The following is a 27,600-nucleotide window of genomic DNA, read 5'->3' as shown; positions in this document are numbered from 1 at the left end:
CCCTTAAAGGAGCGGGCGAGGCAGGAGTGCAAGTGTGGGTGGCTCCGTGTGCTGCCTTGCAAATGGCCCCCTTTTCTCTGGGGGGTGTGCACATTGACCATGCCTCCTGGGGGGATCCTGGCCATGTCATTGCCAGCTAGCCAATCGGGTGGCTGGGGGGCATGGCTGGTGTGCCCCCCTAGCTTTGGTCCTGGGTACGCCCATGACACTTGGAGAGTCTGGAATTATCAAAGACCTCATTACATCCAAGGTCATCCTTTAGCTTTTAACAGTATCTTTACCAGAAGGAATTCCTGGGCAATTACAGCATTTGTACAATGCTTCTTCCCTGACCACGATCCCCATTGTGTCACTTTCCCTTCCCTGTAATGCAGCAAACTAAGAAATAATACAAGAAGAATTCCCCCCTGTAAATAAGCTGCCTTCTTCAAAATTACAGTAATCTCCAGGCACCCTGGGGCAGTTTTCCATTTATCAGACACATTACTTATCTCCAACTCCCTTATTGCAAATATTAGTTCAGTTGTGTTGTAAACTTTAATGGATTTTCTAAATAAAAGTCCAAAGAGCTATGGCCTCGTGAAAGGCAGAAAAGGTTCCCCAGTGTCTTGGAAATTCTTCAGCTACAGTACAAGGTAAATGTTATAGAAAGCCACGTTAAAGTGAGGTGGCATTGGACAAGAAAGCAATGAAAATAATGTTATGATCAAAAATTAAATAATATCTGCACCTCAAAAGCATGAAATTACTAAGGTCTTATACAGGTATACATTAGAACCCATCTATTCAGTTATGTTTCAGTGAACAATCTTTTAAGATCAGTTGAGAATGACCTCTCAATTATTAGATTATTACATTAGGAAACAGAGCTAACTTAGCAACAATAACAGGCATTCCCATAGATACCCTGGTGACCATTTTACAATGAAGAACTCTTGTACAAGGAAGAATTGGCACTTCAAGAGCAAAGTTCATGGGTTTCTCTTTTTTAAGAAACAGCACATTAATGCAGCAACCAAACAAAATGGACTTAGGAATGAAGACAAGTGGAATTGATGGGGCACCAGAAACAGACTGATCTGTCCATTTCTACTTGCCACACAGGCTATCGCCACCCATTCATAATTGTTATGGCTTGCTCATTAATGGTCCTCTAGGGGAAATGATTTGTTTCATTTACCTTTGCACACATTCAGTTCAGTGTATGTACAGGTAATTGAGATCTTGCTCCTTCTGACTGTCCTCTTCCCATGCTGCAACACTATCTTCCAACAACTGTGTAATGGATGATACATTTGTACAGGGGCCAGAGAATACACAGATCAATTAGTATGCTGAGTTATCTGTTTTCTCCACTTCATTCATGCTAAATGGGACTTACATGCATATTTTCATATATAAATCTCTTATCCAGCATGCAGACACTGGGAGTGGAGTGGGGATTCCAGAATTTGGTTGGCTGCCATAATCCATTGTGCCCCAAAATGAAAAATTGCTTAGAGAGCTTTTAACTCTCATTTTAAATATGAGCAAATTTAGGGTCATAAAAGTCCCATAACTTTCACACAGTTGGACCAATAATTAGTAAGGTGGGATGTGAATAAATTATTTTTCTGAGAGAGAGAGAGATTATTTTGCCTACTTTATTTTGGAGGCGCATAGGGGAAGCATCTTTATTCAAAAGGCACAAGCTCATTATGGGATTGCAGGAACAGTCATTTAAAGTTGCTGGAGGAGCGTGTTTTTGAAATTATTTGCCTCTGCCACTGGAAAACCCATCTGGTGTGTGGTATGAATCTGTGTCCTCCCTTACTTATCTGTCTGGGCAAGCTGTTTTGCTATTAGTCACTGAGTAGCAGTGTCTTATTCTGCCCAAGTAATTTGTTTTGCCCATTGTTGATAGTCTTCATAATTAACTTGGCCAGCCTAGTACTGGCTGTCTGCATAATTAGCCAAATGTTTCTGGCTGTGCTTTGGGTCCATGTTTAAGAACAAATCGGGTTATTTAAAGAGTGCCATGAACATCACCTTCAAGCCTTTATGAGTGTATCTGAGTATGACCCTGTGTTCCATTCTGCTTCAGCCATCTGCATCCAAGTTTCACCATCATTATATTTGTTCCCAACTATCTGCTTCTTTGTAAAGTCAAGTGGGATGTCCTCCAGGTGCCTAAATGGATGGAGCAGGGTAGGAGAGTCTCTTCTTGGTGTCGAAGACTAAGGCTGTGCACAGACTGCCCAAGTCATCCTGTGGGGCTGATGTGTGGTCCCGATATCAGACAGATTTGCCCTGTGCCATCTTGGTAGATATCCAGCCCACCTTGGACCCATCATCAAAACAATTCAGGGATAGGGATAAGGGTTTTTTAAGGGTTTAAAAACCACCCAACCACTGAAGATTATTCTACTCCTTGGATACCATTTCCTTCACATACACCTCTTAAACTGGGCCAAATATCCTGGATCCATGTCAATGTCTCTTGGGATACATGTATACCACAACCCAACTTTCTAGCTAGTTGTCAAGGACTGGCAGTGAAGGGTGAAGGAGGGAGCAGGGTCAGAGGGTGATCCAGTGGAAGGATGTAGTGCTTTATGGGATTTTGTGCCTCCCACAGGGAAGGAGCCGGAGCTGGAGGATGGGGAGGGGTCTGAACAGTTGGCGATGGGGGGATGGTTGCAGAACACAGGACAGGAGCTGGAGTTGGAGGAAGGACAGAACGCATCAGGAGCAGAGGGGAAAGGGAGTATCTGAAGGGAGGGGGCATGCAGAATCCCCTCCATCCCCTCCTGTATCCCTAGTGGGGCAGGCGGTCACAGCGACAACTTTGTTGCAGGTTGCTTGCACTCGAGGGTACTTAAGTTTGGGTGTAGGCATGACCACCCGTTGTTCCAACAATCTAGCTCTGACCAGGGAGGGGCACCAGCCCCCTAGCCCCCAGAAACATGTGTTTGCATGTTTAGAGCACCTCAGGAGCTACTGTAAGTTGGTGCTTTGTCAATAAAAGAAACTGCCCATTTGTGCTGGGTGTGCTCAAGGCTCTGCTCAGGGCTCTAGTATGGGAATGCTAAAATTTTGTTGATCGGGTGACCTTTAAGAACACCTCCCTTTTAGTTTTGAGGAAGACAGGTTACCTAAGGTTAAAAAAACGACTCCAGGTCATTTGCTATGGTCATGAGCCTACCCAGATCACTGCATTTTTGAAAACTTCCATGAGTCATTTCTTTCATTTGTTTTGGCCCTCTGATTTCCCTCATTCTGAGGGACACAGGATATCGATGTGTAAAATTGCCCACGTTTTCTAAATGGATTGCAATAGCAAAGATATTTGGATAGCGAGATTTGCATTAGGAGAGTTGTTTTGTATTGCCACGATGTGATCAATCCCAACTTTGGTGTCTTTGTTATTATGCTGTAGTGCTTGCCTCAATGATTTGTCAGCATGCCTGTGTTCCTTTAAGTGTAAACTTCCTGGGAAAATCAACGAGGTTTGTCTTCCATTTGGAATGCATCTCACATATTTACTACTGAGAACAGAATAGCACAGGCCTTGGATTTATGATCACATCGACACAGAATAATGTGCACTGAAAGGTTTGCACGGCTGTTGTTTGTCTTTCCCTCTTTAATGCTCCTTTTCATTTAAGGCTTAACCAGATTGTGTTTAGTGCTGTCCAGATTTCCCCTTGTTTTTATGGCCTCCATTGAACATCTTTGTTACCTAATCAACTCTTGATGCTTCATCATATCTAGACTGATATACAGTATATTCTTATTACTATCACTGGTTTGTTGTTATTGTTTTAAAAAGCAGGCCATTCTAAATCCGCATACCTACTGAGAACTTTATTTCTATTAATAGTGCTTTCTAGTTTGCCCAGATAGATTACAATTCTTCTGTTGCTAGAACTTTTTTAATGCCTTTATGCTCTTTGGGTTTTACTACCTATTTTATTTCTCACTGTTGCTACTGTTTCCCGATTGCTTGAAATGAATACTGAATGTAGTCTTTTCTCTCCACTCACTGAATTCCTTGCGTGCCACAACCATTACAAATTTCTATTCCTGATCTTACATTTTTTTCCTGTATCGCATGCCCATATATAATGGATAGCTACTGAAGGGAGTTCAATGAAAATTCATTTTCACACAAACACTTATTTCCCATTTTTATTCTGTGCTTTTTGTCTCCCATATGTTTGTGTTGTTCTTTTCCCCTTTTCGATGGCTTAATAAGCAAAAGTTTGTTGATACAATGTTCTTTCCCCTCTTCCTCCCTCCCTTCAGCTTCTGGAAAATACTTAAGCTCATGAGCAACCTCCCTCCAGATCTCCAAATCTGGAAGGGGTAGGCCCAGCAGCAGAATCAATATCTGCTTTTTTGTCTTTCTTTTAGCTTTCTCGCGACAGAAAACAATGCTACACAGGAAGACAGAAAAAAACTATGCTTTGTACAGAGAGGGAAAGGGCTGAACATCCTTAATACCTGATTTCGGAGTGGCCTAACACAATACAGGGAACGTGGGTGGCACTGTGGTCTAAACCACCGAGCTTGCCGATCAGAAGGTTGGCGGTTCGAATCCCCGCGTTGGGGTGAGCTCCTGTTGTTCGGTCCCAGCTCCTGCTCACCTAGCAGTTTGAAAGCACATCAAGTGCAAGTAGATAAATAGGTACCACTCCGGCGGGAAGGTAAATGGCGTTTCCGTGTGCTGCTCTGGTTCGCCAGAAGTGGCTTAGTCATGCTGGCCACATGACCCGGAAACTGTCTGCAGACAAACGCTGGCTCCCTCGGCCTATAGAGCAAGATGAGCACGCAACCCCAGAGTCGTCTGCGACTGGACCTAATGGTCAGGGGTACCCTTACCTTTAACACAATACAAAGAACCCCTAGTCCTTTGTTGACAGGTGGCTGACTTGTGCCTCAACCACACAGAGTTAAAAGAAGTGAAGGAAATAAGCATTCTGCCATTATAGACCTAAATGATCACTAATAATTGTATCTTTTCCTTTGTGTTATTGTAGGGCTGCCATATGTCCGGATTTTCCTGCATAATACCGGGATTTCAAAGCTGGAATTGACATCCGTGGAGACTTTCCGAGTTCAACAACTTTTTGGGTGTCCTGGTTTTTACTTTTTGAAATATTGCAAACCTAGACTGTGGAGCAACTACTAATCTTAGGCACATTTTTTACAAGCTGGGCTTCAGAGTATCTCACCTCAGTACTATGGAATGAAAGGGTTGTATCCAGTGTTACAGCAGACCCACTGACATTAATGGCCATAGCTAACTAAGTTCAATTGTTTCCCCTGAGTTTACTCTGAGTAGAACAACTCCAGGTTTACATAATTTGAACTACCTTCCCTTTGAATGGAAGATAGCGCACCATACCCCCTTCTTTCTCTTGCTTGCTCACTCAGGCAGAATCACACCACAAAATTTTATGCCAACAAATCAAAATACCAAGTTCTCTGGAGCTTGACTAACAAGACATTATTTCTTAGAATCTCGGGCACTCTTGGGACTGCAGCTGACAACACATAATTTGTACATGGTGCCTTGTTTACTGTTAGATACTTTTGACTGATACCCTTTCTGGTCATCCCAGATACAGCTTCTGTTAGAGGAACTGAACTGGCTGAACTTTGTAATTATTTTTCTCCTTGCCCTTGAAGATAAAAAAAAATCCCTCTAATTGATTTTTTACTTCCCTTCAGTACTTCTCTAAATAAAAATGTGTTTCATTTGCAGTTCAGTATAGGTTGACTTCAGGACAACAAAATGAAAGAATATGTGCTTATTCTTATTAGAATATTTCTCTTTCTGCAGAAAGAAAAAATATATGAGTGTTTCTTCTATAACCAATTTCTTCTACCTAAGCTAATGTAAGGAACTCTTTTTACTCTTTGACTATTTATTGATAAAGTATCTTGGCTTGGTTAGTTTTTTCACTCTCTAGAGATGTCTTATGTAAAATCCTCATGTTGACATCACATGCCTCATCGGTGTGTGATTTACAAAAAACATATTAAAATCTTACTGATATTTTTATCAGTTAAAAATGTTCTTGTTCTGTGAGAACACAACTGCTAAATATTACTGGACACCACTGTGCAGTACTCCTAAATATTTAGTGTTTCTGCCACCTTTTTGCCAAGAAATAGTGTTCAAGGATACTCACAATATACACAGTAGACAAACAAAGAGCAATACATAAAAATAACCAAATAAGAATTCTGTAGCAATATGTTCCTAATACAGTGTTAACATTTTCAATAATTATAACACACTTTTTTAATAAAAAAAATCAAATCAAAATATCTGCATCTATATTTACCTTATAAAAGCACCATCAACAATCAGCTCAGTAATTTGAGTTATTGAAAACCCAATAAACAACTGTCACATACTACATGCAGAACTCATCACACTTCTCTGCCCCCCCCTCCCTCTGGTAATCTGTGTAGGAAAGGTTTCATATGAAATCTGCCCTCAGAAGCCAATTCCAAAGCAAAATTTCCCTCTCTCATTTGGAAATTAATCTCGCTTCCTCCAAGGACATAATTGTTCCAGCAAAAGGGTTTATACCCAACCAGTGCAAAAATGAATGTTTAAACAGAATATTTAATGATGGCTGATGTCCTGCTTAACAGGATCTCCAATTAGCAGCTTCACTGAAGTTTCTTATCAGCAAGTTAGATTACTAGTGTAAATAAATCTGTTCTGCCTTATCACTCCCATTCAAATTGCATAATTAGAGATACACTTGTTACTATCACTTTGCTACCATCTGCAGAACAGAGGAAACAGAAATATTCGAACTACTGATCAGCCAAAGTCTGGATATTCCACAGATTTGCCTTATTTTATTCAAACAATGATAAATACTCCCATGTGATGAATCTCAAACCAATGAAGTTTTTACCAACAAAGATGTGGTTCAGGGCCGGCCCTACGTGCAGGCTGGGTGGCGCAGGGCACCACGGTGCCAGCCCGCTAGGAGGGCGCCACGAGCTGCGTCCACCAGCTGGCTGGCTGGCCGGCCGGTCCGCCGCGCAGCTGCGCCCACGGCAACCGCGCTGCGCCTGCCCGTCTGCCCGCCACGCCTGTGGCAGCCGTGCGGCGCCCACCTGCCCACCGCGCTGGGAAATGGGGCGGGAGGGCGCCGGAGGGATCTGGCGCACCACGGCGCCAGGGGCGCTTAAGACGGCCCTGATGTGGTTCACTGATAAACAAAGCAATCTAGAAAAAGTCAATTCCACATGCTTTAAAAAATGTGATACCAACTCATTATATATACTATAGTACGCAGTGAGTGATCAAGCCTGCTTCTTGGGAGAAAAGTGATGACAAACCTAGACAGCATCTTAAAAAGCAGAGAAATCACCTTGCTGACAAAGGTCCGTATAGTTAAAGGTATGGTTTTCCCAGTAGTGATGTATGGAAGTGAGAGCTGGACCATAAAGAAGGCTGTTTAATGTGAAAGTATCTGCCGTACTTGCATATGCTGCACCACTTTGGGCTGCCTTGGCAAATTTTGCCCCTGAGCCTAGGGCTTGCTGATCAGAAGGTCGGCAGTTCAAATCCCTGTGACGGGGTGAGCTCCCATTGCTTGGTCCCAGCTCCTGCCAACCTAGCAGTTCGAAAGCACATCAAAAATGCAAGTAGATAAATAGGAACCACTACAGCAGGAAGGTAAACGGCATTTCCGTGTGCTGCTCTGGTTCGCCAGAAGTGGCTTTGTCATGCTGGCCACATGACCTGGAAGCTATATGCCTGCTCCCTCGGCCAATAATGCAAAATGAGCGCGCAACCCCAGAGTCGGTCACGACTGGACCTAATGGTCAGGGGTCCCTTTACCTTTACCTAATGCACCATCGAATCTAATGCACTCCTTAATTTTCGCAACGAATTTGGCCAAAATGCACCCAAAGCCAAAATAATGCATAGACAAAACACATTGTGTGCAATTGTTAGTGGGTTTGCCAAAGTCTTTTTTCATGGATGTCCTCCTCCCTTTTATTTTATTTTTAATTTTTAGCTAAGTGCATAAAGTTGAATGCACACAAGTTAAATGTACTTAAGTTGTGGGCTTACTGTAGAATTAACATAAGCGAGATGGTTCTGTTGACTCCTCAATCATTTTAGTTCAAGAATAACAGGATTTCTGAAAATAAAAGTGATTGATGCATCAGTCCTCCATTAATTTACCTAACATTTAATGCTATCAATATCCAAATTTTTCACCGACAATGAATTTGTAGTAGAAGAATTTATGCACCGTATATAAAAAATAAGTCTCTGTTTACACTCCTTAGTTTTGTTAGTCATTCCTTCATTACTGCATTTAAGCTTTTGCAACTATTCTTAGTGCTGTTTATCTTCTGCACAGATCCCAAGCTGAAGCTGTTCTGTCCAGCCAGAAGCACTAAAGTCCCATTCTGTATTATAATGTTCAACTTCAATTAATCACATCCCATGAATTCCAGCTGGTGGTCATCATGAACAGATTATTTCCACAGAAGCTTTGGGCTGGAGTAAAATTCTTAGGCAATACAAGCCCTCTGAGCTGTGGTCTGAATTTCTTGTAGCTATCCCAACTGAAGTCTTTTGTTGAATGGTCTGAAAAGCAGCTCGTTATTTCATCCTACTCAACTGCACCATTATTCAAGTCCAGAGAGAAAAATAGAAACTGCTCTATGAAGATGAGATTCATCCAGATAAGGGGATGTTGGAATTAAGTTTAAAAATAGTCTGCAATTAAAAAGGCCACAAATTGTCCAGGGACCCTGTCAATACATTTGTCATCAACAAATTCTACTTTTGTTTGTAGGGGGACTTTTGTTACTTTTATCACGGTTACATGAGGTCACCCTTGCAATCACACATTGTGTCCTTTAACTTAGAACTTCACACATACCATAGTTAAAAACTGGCATTTAAGTGCAATCGTTCTTGTAATTCCTCTCCATCCACCCTGTATTTCCTTTCCTCCTTTTCTAGTTTTCTAGCCTTTTCTTGTCATTTTTCCCTGTTAAACTTTTTACTTAGGTAGTTATTGAAACATCTTTGTTCATTTGACTAGCTCTGCTGTTTCTTACACTGACCAGTTGCCAAATATTTTCTTCTACTCTTAAGAAAAAGGCTACAGGAGCATTAACAAAGTATACAAAGTTCCAAAAACAAGTACAGTTGCCTCCCTTTGTAATGAGAGCCTGCCTTTCATTTATCATCCAGTTGACTCAACTGTTTCTCTCAGCATTTCAGTGCTTTCCCCTATGTAATCCCTTGTGGCTCTCTATCAACCCAGTGCTGTGCTCTATTGTAGAAAAGGCAACAGAGCATAACATCAGGAGTAGATTCCCAGAGCTAATGCATAAGGCTATTTCATCTGGGTTTTGCAAGAAGCGAGCTCTGTCACGTATTCTGGGGGCATTAGGGGCAAATGGTACTGATACTTCAGGAAACCATCTGAATAGCAAATGATCAATTTACAGGAGAGCTGTTTTCAACCAAAAAGTAGCAAATCCTTTTGCAAGCAAATGTTAATTGTAGCTCACTCTTCCTTCTTCAGCCATAGCCACAAAATAAAGGGCCAAATGCAGAACCCTTTCCCAATGAGAGCACAACACAAATTTCTGGATGGGAAAGTTGCCATAGCAAATAGAAACTTAATTGCGCATACTATATATTTAAAATGTATTGCAAAAAGGAAAAAGCAATCCCCCAGTGGTGGATTTGCTGTCAAAATCCTTGATGGAGAATCATGCTGTTAAGAAGCCTTTGCTTCACAGTTTGATGCTTGCATTGCAATTAGCACATCCTGGATCACAAGAGCCAGGAACTTGCTTCCATCTCCTTCCCTGACACTGCAGAGCAAACCTTACACAGAGGCAGAAGGCAACCCTGTAGCCCAGTAGACAGGTAAGGTGAACAAGCCGAGGAATACCTGGGCCACCTGAGATGCTTAAGGAACAGCACCTGTGAGCATTTTAGCTATGAGATCAAGCCTTCCATATTTGTATAAAGCAGCTAGAAAATATTAACATGATGCTCTGTAGTTTCAAGGGTGGAAACTGCTATTCAGAAAGGAACAGAAAAACAAAACAAGTGCCAGTGCTCCTGGGTCTTGTGATGCAGGAGGTGCTAATTGCAATGCAGGCATCAAACAGTGAAGCAGCCAGATGGATGTTGCTTCAGACAAGCAGCATGGATGGATGCCATATAAAACTGAATGCAGGTGGTGATGTATAGTCCATGTGCAGCAGCACATTGTGTGGTAGCAAACCATAGACAGGGGGGTTTGTATTGGTGTAAGGGCAGGGGAGCAGTGACATAGGGAGATTTCTGTAGCATCAGCACAAGCTGCTTTGTGAGTTCATTTTCAAGAGCAAAGCTTCACATCAGTTTGTGTTTGGGTGCAACTGGCCACATTTGCACAGCATCAAAAAAGTGCTTCCTTCTTCCCTCTCATGTGCCAATTCCATATTCCCAAATTGGCATGCAAAATTTGGAGGCAATCTCAAACCAGATCAGATATGAGAGGCAAACTAACAAGTTTTTAATTACACTTGTGACAACTGGGAAAGAAGAATCTGTCCAAAATAGGGGAAGAGGGAGCATGTAACCCAATGGCATATCCCCCGTCTTCAGACATAGTTTGCAGGTTCACTGCTCAGTAAGAACTAAACCTGCTGCCACTTCGCAGTGTGTTACAATGCCGACAAGTGTAAAGGCACTGGGATGGCCGATGCTTAATCATTTTATACAATTAAATGGTATATTTATTAATTTCAAAGAAAGTAAAGAACTCTCCCCCTATCTGGCTACCCATATTTGGGTACATTGTACCACCACAGAATTTCTGGCAGTAGGCCTAAATATTGTCTCACCAGTTTCCCAAGGCGGCTTATTCATGCCGACTCAAATTATGCATAATAAACACCATCACTTCAGTCGCCTTTACAGAGCTACGGTAGATAAGCCGAGGGTGTGTAAAAGCAGCTAAGCGGGTCTGAGTCTGGCTAGTTCCTGACTGCCTGTAAACCCTCTCAGACTCTACCTTCAAAATGAGTGTTGTTTATTGCAGTGTCACCCTTGGGGGTGCAATGATGAATGTGTCCTGGGCAACATGACCCTTTCCTGCTATACTGACCCATAGCCCAGCAGAAGAAAACAGCAGCTGCCCACAGGCTTAGGGCACCGCCGCCTTCTCCTTCCGCATGACCGAGACAGGGTTTTTGTGAGGCAGGCAATCAGCGCCTGTCCACTGACAGGCGCGAGCCACTGAAAAGCTGCAAATGGGGCAAAGAGGGCGGCGGGCCGCAGCTGGGGCTTGTAAGCCACCGCTTTGCGCGGCCTGTACCTGCCCGCGCAGGCAGGCGGGCAAGCAGGCGGGCAGGCGCTCCCCTCCCCTATTGGCTGCAGTCGCCTACAACGGCACGCGCCCGCGAGCAAGTCGCGCGCTCCCCTTCCGTTCAGCTGAGGTGTGTTTTAAATAGGCGGAAGGGCGCCCGCACCGTGCCGAGCTTTCTGGACGCCGTCCCCGCCGCCCTTCTTGCGCGCGGCAGCCAGGCGGCGCTATGCGCTCCGCTTGGAGCGGCGAGGTGCGGCACGCAAGTGGAGAAACGCAGCCTCTTGCAGCAGCAGCAGCAGCAGCAGCAGCAGCAGCAGCAGCAGCAGCAGCAGCAGCAGCAGCAGCAGCAGCAGCAGCAGCAGCAGCAGCAGCAGCAGCTCGATAAGCGCCGTGGAAGCGGGTGGAATAGTAACCGGGCACGGGCGGGCGCCTGAGGAGACAGCGCGCGCGGAGTTTCTGGGCACCTGAGCAGGAGGAAGGAGGGATCCGGTGGGGATTGGTTGCAAGCGGCAGATGTGCCTGAGGATTTAACCCGAGCTGGGACTTGCTGGCTGCCTTCGACGCCCATGGCTTGGCACAGCGGGGCGGGGAGTGCCTAGCTCCGGTGAGTGCAGGCGACTTTCCTCGCGGCGGACTTCTTCTCTCCGACTGGGAGGGTAGGAAAGTGGGTGAGCCGAGGAAGGAGAGGTCTGCGATTTGGGGGGCGCATTCTAGAGCCGTTTTTGGAAACCGAACGCGCTCGCGCGCACGTTCCTTTCCTACTGTCCAGATCCCACCTCGTTAGAAGAAGGCAGCCCCGCTTGAAAACTCCGAGCGGCTGGGAACGTGCCGAGCCTTTCCTGCCTCCCGCAGAGGCGGGCTGCTGCCGCGCCGGCTTCGCGCTTTGGCTCCGGTGGGCGGCGTGGCCTCTGGAGGGGATGTGCACCTTGCGCAGGAGGAGCGAGCGAGCAACCGCTCGGCTGGGCAGGCGCGGGGCTCGGAAGCGGCGTTTGACCGCAGGCCAAGCCCCGACCCCGGACGGTGGGCACGTCCATTCCAGGGCATAATAGACTGATCCAGGCATGGTTGGGGGCGGCCGGGGACGGGCACGTAGCTGAGGAACGTGGCGGGCCTTTTAACCCTATAACCATTACTCAATGGCGCAAACTTTTAATTTAATAATGCACTTTCCAATCGATTGGTGCTTGCAGCCCGAAGTGAATTAGCAAAAGGGAGCCGAGGGTTTGTGTTTTTTGTTTCGTTTGCGTTCGTCTTCGAGGTTGGTGGCGGCGTCTTCGAGGTTGGTGGTGGCGAGGTGGATGGGAGATTAATGAGGCTGACCTGGGTGTTCTCAAGGAAGGTGATGGGAACTCCTTCCGAACTGTGTGACTGGAAAGCTCGTAATGTATATTGAATTAAGTTAAATCAAAGAGGGGATCGATCTCCGAGCTGCTGAACTAGGGCTATAGGCTCTTATTGTTGTGTAGAATTAAAAGTTTCTGACCCCACCCCACCCCCTTTTAAAGGTTATTAAAGTAGTGCTGTCCTATAATGCACGACTCCTTAATTCAAAACGCTACGCCTCCATCCGTCAGTCTGGACAGCCCCTCACTCTGAGCCGTTTCTCTGCCAAACACCGAGCCCCGATTATTTGCAGTTGCACTTGGGAGTGTGAGCCATTGTGTTTTCACTGAAGAGTGTGCCATAGACTTCTATATACCTGTGCCTTTCTTTGAGTCTTTTAACACCTGTTAGGCACCCTGCTTCTAATCGCATTATGCGGAAGTAAACACAACGAAGTCACGGGGACTTGCTTCCACGTAAATGTGTTTCAGGCAGGGCTGTTGGGAGAGACGTGCCAATCCAAGTATTTGTGCAAAGGGGAGAAATGTGGCGGCGACCAAGATGTGTATTAAAGGATATCTAGCTTACAAAAAGATCACCATGATACTAACTGGCTGTGATCTCTGCCTTGGTCTGTGTGGTGCTAGCCCTTTTTAACAGAAGCATTAGGAGAACATCATCTTGTCGGTTTGCTCTGATAGAAAAAATGGACTATCTTTATTTCTGCTGTAGATCGTAATTCCAAGCAGCTTAAATTTCAGCTTTGAAACATTTGTTTCAAGCTAAATCCTGACATGTACAGTGTCAGATCAGGTGTGATTTTTCCAGGAACAAAATTTGATCTGAATCTGACTCAGCTGTTATCAGAAAGCACAGGATAATCCCCCCTCCCTCTCACTGGAAATGTGTCTCTGGTTTGCAGACAGCTGAATGTACATTCCTAAAAATGGCATTTTATAGGATCATCAGAATAATCTACTGGTGTTTTTGAGGCGAGTGTTTTAAAAATACACACACATTCTGAAAACAAACCTCTGGATGCATGCTTCTAAATTCCTGGTTTTGCTATGATCTCAATATGAAACCCCTCTCCTATGTTTTCATAATTGTTTGGTATGGTATGAATTCTATAAATGCTGTTCTGCAGAGATCTGCTTAACATTGTGAGCAGGAATAGTAATTACTACTGCAAAGGGCCAACTGCCCTGTATTTTTAGTGGCTACTTTAATGCTACACTCTACCTACATAGTGGAAACCTAGAGTGTGGGATGATATGTGCAAATGAACTGGGCTCACATCAGAGGCGGTCTGATACAGTGAGGGCTTTGCCCATATATTTCTTTCATTTCTGACAGACCCCTTGTTCTGCTAAGAGACTCAATGCTAATCTCACACACTTGTTGCATAATTATAGGGGGGGGGGACATCTGGCACTCAACATTGCATTTAAGGGTGACTTCTTTCCCTTAGCTGTGGGTTAGGTCATGAGATTTGTTCCGGTTGGATTCCTTGATGATGATATCAGGTGTTTTTAGGTCAAACTCTCTTTAATGTCATGTGAAAGAATGTAAATTTTATGTGTGAGGGAGAGAAAAATAATGTAATTGATCTCGTAAAGGTATGATGTATATGAAATGTCATACTTCTATCCATGCAACTACAGTACATGCGAGACGAATTCCCCCTTGCATTTTTAAAACCTTTGTTTTTATCTCTATGTTCACATGTATGGTTTGTAATGGTTTTCCCAGGGGTTGTCAATGTGGCCCCTGTGATGGGCACAGTAGTGCCCTTGAAGTCTTCCTTCACTGCCTACAAAGTCTCTGAGCACCTCTACATTCAGTGCCCCCTTAATCATGAGCTGGGAAATGTAGTCACTTTCCTCCCCCTTTGAAAAGTCCATTGAGCTGACGGAGGTATTTATAAGGGTGATGATGCTCTTTCCCACTTCTTCTTTTAGCTCTCTGTACTTTTCAAAACTCAGATTAATTTATGAGTTTTGTTTGGGATCTGACTTCTGTCCAGTGCCCACAGCTCTTACTCAAACATCTGAACTTTCCTGCAACCTAAAAAGGTTGGCAATACCTGACTTTACTATGAAAACCAGTGTGAGAAATAAGCTCCAGTGGCAGGTGAGGGGTAGTCCTATGCATCCCCACTTGGGTGTAAGAAAGAACCCGCACCAATTCTGAGCACATCACTGGCTAAGCACACTTCGCTCCCCCCACCCTGGGTATTTATTCATGTGAGAATTCATTTGTACAAATATGTTTAATATGCAGGGTTTTTTTAATGGAAACGTGGAAGATGCAAAGGATGCAAAAAAAAGGTCATCATAATGTGACAGTCTATACAGTTGTGTGCACAGGTAAGCATAGATCCCCTTGGTGCCCGCAGACACAGAAGAACAGTCACCCCCATCATAAAATGCAAGTTAAGTGAAAGCTGTGCAAACAAGCCATAATTATGCCAATAATAATAGTAATAATGGAACTGTGTGGGTGCATATAGTGGAAGTGAAGTCGTTTCCAAAGGAGTAAAACAAAATCTGAAGAAATTGCTCTGGTGAGGAAATGTTATGTTTTACTTAATGTTTAATGCATAGAGTATTCGGTTGCAATGGAACTCCCTCTTGAGAACCCTTTGGGAGACGGCGGGAAGCATTTTCCTTCATGTGTTCCTAAATTCTGCTTTTTGTAGTCACAATTGGGAGATTCAAATGCCTGACTCCTACCACCCCCAGACACTCAAATGTTACATATAGAGGTCATGAAGCTGTGTGGGCAACTGTCACCTGCCGCCACCATGCCCAATGCCGCCCCCCCCCACCTTCACTAACCATGAGTTCAGTGCACTTGAAAAGGGATGGATTCCACACTCATATTGATCTATGTGCATAGAGCTCCACCCGCTATGTGTGTATGAGAGGTCCTGATTATCCAGGATCTTTCGTTGTGTGGAGTTCTACATGTGTAGGTCTATAACCTCCACAGTCCCATGGCACATTTGAGGGGGATCATCTGAATCCCCCATTATGAATTGCACAGCACCAGCTGATCCATCTTGGAGGTGGTGGGAGGCCACCTTTCCCCCCAATCACCAGCCTACTTTCCATGTTAGTATGAAACCGTATTTTCATACTAAAGGCAGAACTAGCCAAGGAGGCTCTTGGGGGTAAGTCTACCTGGACCAAGCTTGATTTTGCCAGTAGTCTCTGATGGAAGAGACAATCCTTTTGCAGTCATGCTGCCACTTGAAACTTTATAGGTTTATAGCTGTTTTCTAGGCCTGATGAAAATGTATCTCCTTATACGAAATGCAATCAAAGGTTTTCCTGCCCTGCTAATAGGTTTAGCCAACTTACATTTCTTTCTTTTCTGCTGCCATAATTCAGCTATTGGTTGCCTTTGTTTAAACAAGGTAATATGTTGACTGTTTTATTTTCCTCATTATGCATGGGTGCCCTGCACGTCTTATGACTTAAAATACCACCACCAAGTTGTACGCTACAAACGGAGTATATTTGGTTTTGGACTCTTTAGCAGCCCTGACCACTGACCATGCACACCTGGGCTGATGAGAATTGCAGTTTCCCGTTGGAATTATTCAGGTTGGAGTACTTATACCTCTCATTTCTCTAAAACAAAACCCCACCCACCCACCCTAGGGAGCCAGATAATAAAGGCCTAGTGATTGTCCACTGAAATAGAGCCTCCCTAAGAAATCCCCTCTAAAGAAAGCAGTCACTTGATTCGGGAATGGACCCTGGCTCGATAACAGGGCACATATTTTTGATACAGAAGTTCCCAAGTTCAATCCCTGGTAACTCCAGACAACAGGATCATATAACAGGTGATGGAAGGCGTGAGAACTTGGAGAGACACTTCCAATCAAAGTAGATAACAGTGGGCTAGATGGCTCAGTGGTCTGACCTGATGCAATGCAGCTCCTTAATCTTTCTTGTCTTCCTTCCCTAGCTTGGCTTATGTGTGTGGGTGCTTGTCAACTGTTGATGCTGTGATGGTTGTGTGCATATCTACTTCTTGTTGTGACATCTAATAGCACTAGGGGCCAATGGTGTGTGCGCACACTTCTATTTCAGAGGCGTTTTGCTAGAGGATTATAAAGCATTGCCTGTCAAAGTTTAGGAAGGCCTGAAAAATCATGTTAGTTATGATGGGAGCATACAGATTCTAGTTGTAACACACACATCCATCTTTATTGGGGCGGGGTGTCCCATTTTGCCACTTGAGGTGAAACAGGATGTGTTGCCTCGGCCTGCTCTGCTGCTGGCGCTGCCGTCTTACCTGCTGGCGCTGGTGCCACTTCTCTGCCCATCCTGCAGGCTCTGCTGCTGGTAAAGAAGTGGCACTAACATTGGTGCCAATTTTGCATGAGATTGCTTTATATCTTGCATGCTCTGCAGAATCTCACACAATTTTAGATGTCCTCTACAGCTTCACAAATAAAGCAGCTAACAGGGCAGCGCTTATGAGATTCCCCGCCCAGTGCGACTGAAGTGGTCATACTCCCTTAAATCCACCTTTGCTTTAGTGTTCTGTTATTCCATGAAGCCAAGTTTCCTTAATGATTCACTGCTAAAAAGATTTTGAGTCAAGTTCAGAAAATATAATTAACACAAGGTTGATCTATTTAAAAGCCCTTAGGAATAATTAAACAGTGCTAAAGTTCTGGATGATTCAATCTGCTGAGTGATACTTGAGGAGTTTTTCTTTTAAGTTATTTACTGATTTAGTATTGTTATGAGTTTTTTTGTGGGGTGAGGGTGAATGCCTGGGCCCCCTTCTAGTTCCCAGAATAGCCAAGCTAGCTTCCTGCTAAGATAATGGGAGCACAAAGGAAGGGGTTCTGTGCAAGATGGCACAGGTAGTTCCTCAACTCACAGGTAGAAAGACAGAAGGCCAGAGGGGAGCGATGTGAGCTTAGAAGCAAAGCAGTGAGCTGGAAAGAGACTGTGAGAGCAATGTTTGATTTCTGTTTCAATCCAAGGTTGCGGCTATGGGAGAATCAAGGCCCCCTTGAGGTGTTAATGCTGTGAACCCCTCCATCGTAAACTCAGGTTGTATATATGTGTAAATAAACCACACATTATAGAGATATCTCAGTCCCCATTATACCTCATTCCAAGGTAACCAAACCCTGTGTTTGGAACTCCAGGAATCTGGCATTGCCTGGAGATTGGGGTAGCATGCAACAGTATGGTGTTTCTTTAGGTAATCTATGTGATACGTATAAGACTTAACTGAAATCAAGCTTTATTTTGTGGCCCATTGGACCTAATGGTCAGGGTTACCTTTACCTTTAGTGCATTTTAAAATGATAACTTTCCATAGCTGGAAGCCAGTTTTGTTTGTACTGTTAATATTGATCAGACAAGGAGTGTTGCTCAAGCAAGTAAGACTTCCCTGATAGGAAAGGTGTTTTTTTTTAAAAAAAAAAATAGAATACATAATTACCCTGTGGGCCTTATTGACACAAAATGAATGCTAAGATGAATGCTTTTCAATTTTAGTATTAAATATTTTCCCGATGCTATTGAACCAATTGTTTCAGGGTGGACGTGATAACACACTTAGCATTGTCACACAGATTTGGTACAGGGCATAAATGAAAGTGCACCCAGGCTAGATTTACTGGGGGTGTGGAACCTGGAGCAAAAAATTTCACTAGTCTTCCCTGTAACAGTATGTAACTGCAGTAGCTCCATAGCGCTGGAGAATACTATACTTTAAGCATGAAGGGGATAATTAAAAGTGCAAGGATGAGGAGGCTATGGGCATGAGACCAACAGTTACTACTTGAGGAAGGAGAGGATCTGGATTTAAAGACAAAAACCATAATAATAATAATAATAATAATTAATAATTAATTTATTATTTATACTTTATATTATTTATTAGTTTCCCCAGCCACTCTGGGCGGCTTCCAACAGAAAAATAAAATAAAATAGTTGATTATATATTAAAAGCCTCCCTAAACAGGGCTGCCTTCAGATGTCTTCTAAAAATCTGGTACTGTAGTTGTATTTCTCTTTGACATCTGATGGGAGGGCATTCCACAGGGCGGGCGCCACTACCGAGAAGGTCCTCTGCCTGGTTCCCTGCAACTTGGCTTCTCACAATGAGGGAACCGCCAGAAGGCCCTCGGTGCTGGATCTCAGTGTCTGGGCAGAACGGTGGGGGTGGAGGCACTCCTTCAGGTATACTGGGCCGAGGCCGTTTAGGGCTTTAAAGGTCAGCACCAACACTTTGAATTGTGCTCAGAAACGTACTGGGAGCCAATGTAAATCTTTCAAGACCAGTGTTATGTGGTCTTGTTAGGAAAAAAATACTGCTTTGTTTATTGTCAGATTGCAGTTGTACTTTATTTATATGCCATCAATCTGATGGCAATAAAAATAAAATAAAATAAAATGGTTGCCCCAGCCATTCTAGGGGATGACACCCACCCCCAAAAAATAAGGACATTGAAGTCGTAGGTTATAACCCATCTGGTTGGCAAGTTGAGTCAAACTATGATCACAGAAGCTTAGTTCTGGCTGGCTAGTGGTGTAGTGGTGCATGAAGGTCAACAGTAGTGTTACCAGCTCTTGAAATCAAAGATTCTGGTACCTGAGAAGAGTCTTCGCACAGAGCTGGGACAGACCCCAACAGAAAAGCTGACATGGACCTTTTTCATGTCATTACATGTCCCAGCCACCAAGCATACCATCCGTACGAGATATAATGTCCCCGTGCATCAAACCCCATGTTTCCAGGCTAAAGCTCCGCCAATAGTGAGAAAGAACAAAGTACTAACAGGAGCCACAGAGCAGAGTAGCTCTGTGAGGCAATCCATGTATACTTGGATCAGGTAACATGCATGCATCATATGGTAAAGAATTAAGGCACACAGGAAAGATCCTTAAAAAATTTCTTTATCTGTTTTAAAGGTACAGAACCTTCTCATAATGGGATACTGAATTGGATAAACCCCTAATTTAAAGCACCCTCCCCTGACCTGGTGCCTACAACTCCCATCAACAACACAGTAGCCAAGAGTGGGTTTTCTTTCCATTCAGTTCTGCTACTCAGAATCACGCTCCCAGCATCACTACCCCTAGTACTAGTGGAAATCCCAATTTTTGTTCAAGTTAAATGTTCATATTCTTCTTTCTTCTTCAATGGGCCTTTCATCTGGCTCTGCATTGACATTTAACTTGAATATTATGGAGGCTGATTTACTGAGATGAACACCATTTTTACACCTAGATAAGTACTGGATAAGTCCATGGGACTCTTGAGAGTCCCATGGACTGCAAGAAGATCAAACCTATCCATTCTTAAGGAAATCAGCCCTGAGTGCTCACTGGAAGGACAGATCCTGAAGCTGTAGCTCCAATACTTTGGCCACCTCATGAGAAGAGAAGATTCCCTGGAAAAGACCCTGATTTTGGGAAAGATGGAGGGCACTAGGAGAAGGGGACGACAGAGGACGAGATGGTTGGACAGTGTTCTCGAAGCTACCAACATGAGTCTGACCAAACTGCGGGAGGCAGTGGAAGACAGGAGTGCCTGGCGTGCTCTGGTCCATGGGGTGACGAAGAGTCGGACACGACTAAACGACTGAACAACAACAACGACAAGTACTACTGGGGTTGAGCTTGGGTAATTTAACCATGTCAACCATTGGAGTCTCATTTTTTTCTTCTGGATAATGGGTCTAATGACAGCTTGCATAAGTATCTGGGGTAACCTGAAGCCTAATGACTGTTTGCACAGCATTTTGTAGATGAAAGGCACCCCATGTTAATTAGGAGAGGGATCCCTGATGCACATAGAGGTAACATGTTTATATTAAATTTTGTTTACATTAAATACTTTGGTTAAACATATTGGAAGGGTTTGTTTTCTATATCTGAGGGCTGCAGGCTTCATCATAATGATTTCTGGGAGCTATGGCTTTTATTGGTTTTCATGACATTTCATGTAGGCATTGGAAGCTTTGATGGTGTAGGGCAGGCATAGGCAAACTCTGGCCCTCCATATGTTTGGGACTACAATTCCCATCATCCCTGACCACTGGTCCTGTTAGCTAGGGATGATGGGAATTGTAGTCCCAAACATATGGAGGGCCAGAGTTTGCCTATGCCTGGTGCAGGGTCTCAATGCAGAGAACATGGTGGGAGCAATGCAGCCTCTAGAGAGAATTCTTCCTGTTTTGAAGATCACACCATGAGTGCAACAATAATCCAAATAAGATTGGTTATCTGGCCTGATTCCCCCCCTTAAATTCTCACTACCTTATTTAAAGGGTAACTAGGTGAAAGCTGCCACCACCATTAAACTCTCTCTCTCCTTGCCTCTCTCCTTCTTTGGGTGCATTTCTCCTTTCCATCCTCCCCCAGAAAATGGCCCCAAACAGATCAACTGAAAATATAAGCACAGCACTAGCATGAAGATGGGGTGATTTGGCTGTGTTGCTGTCTTCAGTGGTCCTCACTTGAACCTCTGTGGGGAGGGGAGTGGGTACCTGTGCTGATTACCCCTTAAGTAGTGATTTCATTTCAGCTATGACAAACACTATTAATAATAATCACTTTTTTATACTGCCCTTCATCTGAGGATCACAGGGCAGTTTACAATATAAGAACACAAAAGTACACCACATAGTAACCAAAAACAGTACCCTGACCCCACATTTTAAAGGGGCATAAATTGATTAATCAGCCGAAGGTCTGGTTATAGAGAATCATTTATGCCTGGCACCTAAAGATACGTAATGAAGGCGCCAGGTGAGCCATGAGGGGCAGCACTCCACAAATGTGGAGCCACCTTGATTTTTATATCCAATCCTCATTTCCCTATAAGTTTAATAAAATATTTCTAAGTTGGATTATGGAGTTGGCAGCCTGTGTTAAGACCCTATGGAGCAATCTCCCACATGCTTGGTCACTTTGGCTGCACCCCCCAGATGCAGGGAAAGGAAGGAGGAAACACAGGTTGAACATCACACAGTGGCACCTGTGGAGTTTGTTGGCAGCTGGGTGGTGGTAGTTGTCTCTTTATAGGTGGTTTCTTTTTTGCAATGGACAATGCTAGGGAACAGTGACAGCAGTAGCTGGTGTGGTGGGGGAGAGCTGTTGAGCCCCATCCTGACAGTGGCCATCTGGCCCAGAGGTGGGGCAGGGCAGGGCAGGGCAGTGGAGAGGCTGGGGCTGTATAGGTGCTGGATTGGCTCCACTGGTGCCTCTGCACAGGTCTAGCCTCACTACCACCCTGCCTTCTCCAGCACCATCCAGATAGGGATGGGGGAGAACTTTGATTCAGTCCACAATGGAAGGTGAACTTACCTGATTTGCACTTTTATGAACAGCACGTGAACCGAAACCAATCCATCCTTCAAAATTTGCACATCTCTGAATTTTGCAACAGAGATCTCTGGCCACGAAATGTATGCAAAAAGGCATATGCTGGGATTGTTGTTGTTTAGTCATTTAGTCGTGTCCGACTCTTCATGACCCCATTCACCATAGCACGCCAGGCACTCCTGTCTTGCACTGCCTCCCACAGTTTGGTCAAACTCATGTTCGTAGCTTCGAGAACACTGTCCAACCATCTCGTGCTCTGTCGTCCCTCTGTCGTGCTGGGATTAAGTGTGCATAAAAATGCATACTGTATATTAGTGAAAGATAACCTACAAGAAATGCATTCTATTAGGGAAATTTGCTTTGCATAAATATCTGTATTAAGAGAAAATCATACCAAAATGCTGGTGGAAATTGTGAACTGAGGTGGACATGTGGCAATCTGAGTTTACAGTTAATAAAAGTGAGAAACAAAAATTGACAGATTCACCCATCCCTGACTTCAATTGGAGCTCTGATTCCTATGGTATTTGGGGAGGGCGGCTCCACTCTACCCCATTGACTGCTACTTAACAGCAGACTTTCCCACAGGTTACAGTCCCTAAGATTCCCTCTTACTCAGAAGTAAGAGCGATGAGGAAAGTGATGGCAAGAGAGAGAGAGCATGGCATGCAGCCTGCCTTTCAGGGCGGGTGCCCAGTCATTAGGAAGTGGTGCAGTTAATGACTATGGTAGTACTATGTTGTGACAATGTTTTCTTTGCACCTCTATGCTTCTTTATTAATCATCAATTGGTACCATTATAAAGACTACTTTCCATCTTGTGTGGCATGTGTGTAACTTTGGAGCCGATGATGCAGGTAAACTTTATGGCAGTGAAGGATTGAATCTAATGGATATTCACTCAGCCATCTCTTCTGTCTGATCTCAACATTGTCCTGCAGCTCTGTGTTCTGTACTTGAGGATGGCAGGCACTGGAGCAGGCAGGATATGCAAGGGGGGGGCAATGTGTTGGTCAGTACTCTGAGCCAGCTTTAAGGCTAGTTGGCACTGAATGATATTTGCAGACAACACCACATTTATATATTAGGCGTACCACAGTATTGAGCCAACAGCTAGTAGGCATATCATAGCTGTTTCAGATTTCTGACATTTAACTAATGTCATTTGTGACTCATCTTGCGTTTTCTGCCTGGTTTTGTTTAGTTTTTATTTCAGCACATTCTGAACTGTATATAAATAGAGACTGGCTGAAAATTTAAATACAGAACTATCCAGTTGGCATTTTTCTCACACTGCTTGTGGCTAGTGAAGTATGACTTCCTGACTGCTATGGAAGGGGTTGCTTGCTTCCAAGGCCAAACTGGATGGTGTAAGAAATGTGTGATCATGTTTCATGTACCTTTTACAAAAAGAAAGAGATGGCAGTTACATGGCATTCAGGAACAGGGTGATGACATGTGGGAAGGGGAACCAGTGTGTTATAGTGGTTACAGGATCAAACTGGGACTCAGGAGACCAGGGCTCAAATCCCCACTTGACATAAAGCTCACTTCATTTTTTAGAAACACACGCCAAATCCATTCTCTCTATAGAAACTTCAATTTGTCCCCTTCTAATACAGGTGGCGCTATGGGTTAAACCACTGAGCCTAGGGCTTGCTGATCAGAAGGTCAGCGGTTCGAATCCCTGTGACGGGGTGAGCTCCCGTTGCTTGGTCCCAGCTCCTGCCAACCTAGCAGTTCAAAAGCACGTCAAAGTGCAAGTAGATAAATAGGAACCGCTACAGCGGGAAGGTAAACGGCTTTTCCGTGTGCTGCTCTGGTTCGCCAGAAGTGGCTTTGTCATGCTGGCCACATGACCTGGAAGCTGTACGCCGGCTCCCTCGGCAAGTAATGCGAGATGAGCGCGCAACCCCAGAGTCGGTCACGACTGGACCTAATGGTCAGGGGTCCCTTTACCTAATACTTTATAAGACCCCCATAGCTGATTTGGGGCACCAATTTGTCACTACGTCTGAGGAAAAACAGAGTGCAGCTAAAAAGGAGAATTAAGTTGCTTGTGCATCAGCTGCTCATTTTTTAGAACTGCCTGTTAACCTCTGAGGAATGGATTAGGCACTTGGATGGGATGGGTTTTTATCAATGTACCGGTAGCTTCAGCAAAGCAGTCCCATTTTAGAAAGGTGTCAAAGAATACGTTTAGTTGAGGAGGACCTAAGTGCATATAGTGTTATGAATTGGAAATTAATCTATTGTCTTCCTCCATTAGCAGTCTTTTAAATTAACAGAATTTTAACATTCGTTGCTTGTTATGTGCACTGAATGGGCTCTTGGCTTTCCACCCCCTCTAGTAACAAAGACTGTCTGTCAGTTTCAGAATGTAGTGTGTTCCTCCTTCGCACTACTACTAAGGCACTTAACACATTAGAACCTAATTACTAGACAGTAATCCTTTCTAAGGTGCAAGCTTTTCTATTGAACATGGAATATGTGCTTACCCACATGCATCTTTGCTGCCTATTTCCTCCGGGGGTCATTCATGACAAAAAAACTTTGAAACTGGGATTATGAAACGTGACAGCAGCTCTCATCCTGCAGATCAACTTCATCCTGGCTTCTGCCACTGGTGCATTTTGTTTGTGATAATTACATTTCTGCCGCCCTACTAAAAAAATCTCTGATTGGATTTCAAAAGAATCTCATTTGAAATCTGAAACAAAATATAGCCTTTCTTGCCACTTACACATTTCTTTGCTCATTCAGTCCACACACATTTGTCCTTGCTTGCAAGGTTATCAAATAGCTAATATACATATTTTTAAATTATTGGTATTTATAGTGTCGCATGACACCCCAATCTGAATGGTGCAAGATTCCAGGGGTTCCAGGCACTTATAGAGTTCGCAGTTCTTTCAGAATGAGGCACAGTGGAGACTGGTGTCTTTATGATATAAGATTTATTTACACATATGTGTGATCACGTTTCATGTGCCTTTAAAAAAAAGAAAGAAATAGAAGGGGGAACACTTGAGACTACGATGGAGGGGTTCAGAGCATTAGCACCCCAAAAAGGGTCTTGTTTCTCCCACAGCTGCAGCCTTGGCTCTGTCTCTCTCCCTACCTTGCTGCTTTTCTTCTGATTCATATCACTGCAACTCTCAACTCTGGCTTTGTCCACAAGTTGACAGAGGGGCCCCACCCATTTGCCACCTTACACAGAGCCCCTTTCCTTTCTTCCCCTTAATGGCCCATCACCCAGGCAATTGCTTCACCAGGAAGCTAGCCTGGCTTATATATTTAACACCTGCTGGATTCAGAGGCTAGAAAGGTCTTAGCAGACATCCTGCTTCCCTGCCTCACATGGGACAGGAGGGGGCAGCTGCCCCTCCCTAGAGAAGCAAAAAAAGGGGGGGAGCTCCTGCGCAGCAAAAAAAAAACAGCCGGCAGCGGAGAGCGGAGTTGCAGTGTTCATCCTCAGTGTGGACCTTTCCCTGGGACAGGGAAGGATTGCTGGGTCACCTCTGTTGGTTTTTGCATCGTAAAGGTTCCCTCTAAGTCCCTTTCTAGCCAGCAGCTAAATCACTCTAATCCTAGTTACATTGTTTTGCTTTTGTTATTGTTGCTTGATTATTTTACTCTCATAGCTGCTAGTTTATGCTCGCCTTGCATAAAGAGTAAATAATGCTCTATAATAATCGGTAGTAGTAATAGTAGTAGTAGTAAGAATGATAATAATAATAATAATATTTAATATAGAAAATAAATAAATAAAATTCTATCAATAATAAATTATATTCTTCAAATCTCCAGTAAATTGTCGAGATTACTAAATGACCTTTGGCCTAATTACTTAACCTAATTTTAGAGCTATACCACAGTGAAGATAGCCTGCTTTGCATCCAGAAGGTCCCTGGCATCTCTAGGTAGGATTGGGAATCTTCTTTATGAAACTTGTAGGTTCAATCCCCATATGGGAGAGCCGCATATTATTGCATTACAGGGGGTTGGACTAGATGACCACTAGGACCCCCTCGACTCTGAGGTACTTTTCTGGGCAGAATAGCAGTGCTATTAACGCCAAGGTTGCAGGTTCTATCCCCATATGAGAAAGCTGCATATTATTGCGTTACAGGGGGTTGGACTAGATGACCCCCAGGGCCCCATCAAAACTTTGAGGTACTATTCCTGGGTTGACAGGATAATAGTGCTGATAACCCCTATGATGCAAGTTCAATCCCCATTTGGGCAAGCTGCATATTATTGGTTGGCAGGATAGTAGTGCTGATAAAGCCAAATTTTTGCAGGCCCAATCCCCATATGGGATAGGTGCATGTTCTTGCATTACAGGGGGTGGGACTAGATGACCACCAGGAGCAGATGTAGCTTGGGGGTCGCTTAACACCATAATCTTCAACATTTTCTGAGGCAAAGAGGGGCACCCTACCATACTCTCCTCCGGTGAGAGTACTCCTTAATTTTCCTACATCTTTAAAAGATGTGGTTATTGAATTCAGTTTTGTTCCTGGTGAAGAGTTTGTGTAGCACAGTAGTCTGCTTTAACCAGTGTACATGGTGGCAGGACTGTATATGCATTACTATACCACACAACTGCCGGTTTGTTTAGTCCAGGTACGTAAAAAGGCCGCACCAAACAAACCTCAACATTTTCTTCAAACCCAAGAAAAATGATATTAGTATAAGACATGTAATTAGAATAGAAATTTTAAAAAATTCAAGCAAATAATTGTAATAACTACCGTATAACTACCGTAATAAAACACTGCTATAATTATATATAATAAAATTTTGGTTTCATTCGCCTTTTCCGTGCTGAAATGTCACAACCTGGATGACCATGGCTTGCCCCCCCCCCCAGATTTGTTCCTGGGTACGCCCATGCTGCCTCAAACACATACCTATAACATCCAATGAGGTCTGCCCTCATTGGGACTTCTTGTTTATCTTCTCTCCCCTCCAGACCCCCTGCTCCCCCAAAATCTGCTCTTGGGGGGTCCCCCAGGTCAATGGAGAAAATTTGAGGGGCTGGTTAAAAAGAATAAGCCTTGCTGCATAAGCAGACACTTGTACTACATTGGATCTTTCCCCATACCTTGTAGTTTATGGGAGGAATTCAGCATAGTGTCATTACCATTGTTCCATCAGCACAAGGTTTTCAGCTTGCCAGATTGAATAATCTCCCTCCCAGTGCTATCCTTGGGGTTCTCCTGACCCCACTGAGCCAATTTCTGGAGGCACAGGGCAGGAGGAAAGAGAAGGGCAAAAAGCACTGTTGCTCTAGACTGAGAACCTCTTTGTGAGGGCGCCCACTAACAGGACTAGTTTGTTGAAAGTTCACGCTGCAGCTAAAAAAGAACTAGGACTGCAACAGAAAAGGGCAGCAATATTTTTTTAAAAAAATGCTGACTTTCTGATGTGCACTCCAGATTCTTCCTTTGTAAATGTAACTTTAATTCAAGCTGGGGATGCAGAGGATAGTCTTTCGCAGACAAGGCTCAAGCTGTAGTTGCAAAGGAAAAATTATCCCTTTACAT

The 27,600-nt window shown here is 44.0% G+C and overlaps 1 protein-coding gene across 2 annotated transcripts in view; it reads left to right on the top strand.

Annotated features, from left to right (window-relative positions):
* The first annotated feature begins 11,477 nt into the window (after positions 1–11,477).
* The window catches only part of RASGEF1C (RasGEF domain family member 1C), an 86,566-nt gene continuing 70,443 nt past the window's right edge, over positions 11,478–27,600 (top strand). The window contains exon 1 of one of the 2 annotated variants that reach the window (XM_035105596.3): positions 11,478–11,958. The gene's annotated coding sequence lies outside the window, so the exon portion shown is untranslated. The remainder of the gene's footprint in view (positions 11,959–27,600) is intronic. The other variant, XM_035105595.3, reaches the window with a different exon arrangement.

The sequence above is a fragment of the Zootoca vivipara genome, chromosome 2 (assembly GCF_965207765.1).
Source record: "Zootoca vivipara chromosome 2, rZooViv2.hap1.1, whole genome shotgun sequence".
NCBI classification, from domain to species: Eukaryota; Metazoa; Chordata; class Lepidosauria; order Squamata; family Lacertidae; genus Zootoca; species Zootoca vivipara.
This window is presented reverse-complemented; position numbering and strand designations above follow the sequence as displayed.